Here is a 3887-nt window from a genome sequence, read left to right as displayed (position 1 = left end):
TCATGATAATCGAGATTGTTTTGTCAATCCTTTTTAACCGGTGTGCTTCTCTTCAAGTGGATCTGATCATTTCAATATCTACAAGATCAACTCAAGTCTTCTCAACGGCGTTCGTTTCATCCATCTCCAGTTGCCTTTGTTTTTCCCATCCTCCCTCCCTTTGTTTCTTCGAGGACCCAGATTTCTTTATCAAGTATCCTTTTATTCTTGTGAAGTCTCTCCATTCTTTTCCGTCAATATTCTTATCCGGTGATTCTCATGAAGATCGTAACGGAGCTTCAAGTTATCATTCTTTGTCTTTTCTCTTCTCCGGTGGATTTAAGTCAAGATTTGTCGATTATATCCCCTTTTTCTCGTTTCAAATACCTTCTCTTGACGGTGCTCCTCATATTTATTCATTTCTCGCTATTCAATTGTTCCGGAGTGCTCAAGATATTTCGAAGATTCATGTTACCACTCTGCTTTCGTTCAAACTCTTTTGAGGATGTTATATCATTTAAAACTTTTAATTCAACCGGTGTAATCTCTCTTTTCAAGTAATCGTTCAACGGTGTATCTTTTGAGTGGGCCCTAACCCACAGGTCTTTTTCCAGGATCTTACCTGACTCTTCTTATTTTCCCGGCGTTACTCTCAAATTCTTTTCCAAGTTTGACGTAAGAATGAGTTATCATCAGTCAAATGCCTTTCTCCTTGATCTTTCAAATTCTTTCATCGTTGGTTCAACCTTTCTAATTTTCATCCCGGAGTGCCGCAACAATTTTTGGTGGTTCTCGTCATCATTCTCAGCATGTGCAGACCGAAGAAGGATTTCTCCTTAATCTTGCTCTTTTCTCTTCAAGATTCGTGATTCTAGCTTGTTGCCATCCTCTCATAACTGTGTTCGATTGTGAGATATCTTTTTCACCCATCAGGAGATATTCAAGAGTCTTCTCAGTTTGCTATCCGGAGTCCATCAATTCAGATTTATTTATCCTCAGCTGTCAGTTATCATTCTCTAATCTTACCGGTGCATGATTCAAGTTTTCTCTAATCAGTTCGTGATCCCTTTGTTCTCTTCTATCTAAATTCTCTCAAGCACCTTCGTTCATTTGCTAATTCTTACCGGTGATGCACCCCTACTTCGATCATTTTCAATTCTTACGGTGGTTCTCTCAAGTGTTCTCTTCCTTCTTCATCATATCAATTTATTCGTTGTTTCAACCCTTCCGGTGGTTCGTTCAATACCTTCCCAAGTCTGATGATATATCTCTCTTAATCCTTGATACGAGAATAAGTAGTGTGCCAAATCCGTTGTTTGTCATCAATTTAATTGGTGAAGGATAAGCATAATGTAATTCTTATTCTTGTTTCATCCATATGTTAATCTTTTCTTCTGGAGTTTATTCACGATGATTAAATTCTGGGTTTCAAGTGCTCATCTTTCTTCCCGGAGTTCCAAGCTCTAATTATCACGGAGGTCCATCTAAATCATTGCAAGGATTCACCTTGTGTTTTCAATTTCTCTTTCTTTTCATTCCTTTTGTTTACCGGAGTTCTTCATGGAGGTTCTACATGATGGTTCATCAAGGATTTATATTTCTCCTTGAAGTGTTCATCAATATTCTGTTCAGGGGAACTCAAGCATTCTTCATCTTGCTATCCGGAGTGCAATTTCTTTCTACCGTATCTTTGGAGGTGGTATTATGTCCTTCTTGATAATTCCCCTTCGTTGCTTCGTGATTCACAAGTTTTCAAGAGTGACATATTTAAATCCATCTTTTTCTCTTTGTTCAAGAGATCTTTTCAACCATCAATCTCTTCATTGGAGTTATCTTGGTATAGATTTCACCTAAAGCCTTCCCTAAGGAATGTTGCTATTTGGTGCTTATTAATGACCCAAGTTATCTCTTTTCCATCTTGATGGAACAAGTTTTCATCTCTTCGTTGATCTCAAGCAAGCAATTGTTTCCGTTACTGGCCAGTTGTCACCTCATAATTTTGAGATGTTTTCCATAAGCCCACTACAAGCTTGTTCTTTTCGTTGTGGATTGTTTCAACAACTCCGTGTGACCCTTCTCTTTAAGATGCTTTTCAAGCTCATTGGAGGTAGAAGATGTTGTTTTCTTCTCCGTTCTTTTGTTCCGTCGATACAACTTCTATTCTTTCGTTCCGGAGGCATTGTGTTGTTGTTCTCTTCAACCCATCTTCTTGTTGTGTCAAGATCATGTTCTTTTCATGATTGTCCATTTAACCGGAGTGTCGTGCCCTCTTTTCAAGTTCTATCACCTTATCAAGTTCTTGTTCAATTACTTTCTTTTAACCGGAGTGCTACCCGAATTTGGTCTCCCTTGATACCCTTCCTTAACCGGAGTGTTTTCTATATATATCTTTCCTTCAACCTCAAAGGTTTCGCAATGTTCTTTGTCTCTCTTTTCTAATGGAGTGTTTTCAACTTCGTTCATCTCTGTTGTATTCTTTTCTCGAAACGGCCTAACCTTTTTCAAGGTTTGTGGTTTCACTCGTTTGTCAAAGAAGCAATTTAGTTTTACCTCTTCTCTTTCTTTTCCGTTGCCCCTCCGGTGCCATTCTAGATCTCGGGACGAGATCCTCTCGTAGTGGTGGAGTGTTGTAACGCCCCAAGACCGGAGCTTCAGTTGCCTTCCAGGGTTTCCAGTTTTCGCCGTGTGTTTCATTTGTGCCTGCCCTTTTATTTTTGCATTGCATCATGTCATCATGTGCATTGCATCATCATGTTTTGAAACTTGCATTCGTCCGGGTTCTCCGAGTTCTCTCCGTTGTCCGTTTTGAGCCCAGACACACTTGCACGCGCCCGCGGCATGTCCGAAATATTATTTTATTAGTGGCCGGAAAATGTTCTCGGAATGGGATGAGAGTTGACGTGCGGTCTTATTATAGTGTAGGTAGACCGCCTGCCAAGTTTCATCGCGTTCGGAGTTCGTTTGATAGCCCAACCGTTAAACTATAGCGGCATTATAGCCGGTCTAACGTCGGACGTTTTCGGTCTCCGGAAACAGTCGCCGGGCCTCCCTCTCTTCTCTTCTCTCAGCCCGAGACCGTCTGCACAGCTCACTACCTACCGCCAGGTCCACCTAACCTCTCTTGCCAGCTCGCAGCACCCTCGTGTGCGTGTCCGAAACTTGCCCGAACCCGACCCGGACAGTCATCACCGTTGGGTTCGGATCATCCCCCAACATCTACAAAACATCCCCGTTTTATTATTCGGGCTTCCTAACCTATATTTTCTCGACCGCCCGATTATAATCAAACGGACCGGATTAGTCCGTACCCAGTCCCCTACCTATATAATCAGACCGAACCCTAATTTCTAGGAAGTTGTCCCATCCATCCTTCCGCCGCCGCCACACTTAAATCCCACCTCGGGATCCTCCCAGATCTGTTTCTCTTTGCGTCGTGGATCCCCTTTGCCTTGCTTGAGCTCGCCAGGGAGCAGAGCACCACGGCGCCCCGATTTTCTCGCGCCCCCACTCGAACCAGGAGCCAGAGCTCGTCCACGCGCTGGCCAGCAGCAGTGCGCCCCGCCTTGACTCGCCATGGAGACCACCGCGGGCTTCGACGCTGCCGTCTTCGTGCTGCATCGCCGCCGATGCCCGTGTCTTCGAACGTCGCTGCCTCCTCTGCTTCAGACCAACGCGCCGGCCGCTGGATCCGAACCCCGCCGTTTCCTCGCCACCGGTGAGTAGCGCGCCACCGCGACCCTTCTTTTTCTCCTCTCTCTCACAGGCCTCACATCTCTCTCTCCTTCCCCCCTGCAGAACCGCCATGGCCGCCCGATGGAGCTCGCCGCCGTGCCTCCTCCGGCTAGATCTAGGCTGGAGCTACCTGGATCTGCCGCCCTCGCATCCATCCCCATCGTCTGCCGGAATGC

Source organism: Triticum dicoccoides, chromosome 5A (genome assembly GCF_002162155.2).
Source record: "Triticum dicoccoides isolate Atlit2015 ecotype Zavitan chromosome 5A, WEW_v2.0, whole genome shotgun sequence".
NCBI lineage: Eukaryota > Viridiplantae > Streptophyta > Magnoliopsida > Poales > Poaceae > Triticum > Triticum dicoccoides.
Note: the sequence above shows the minus strand (reverse complement) of the source record.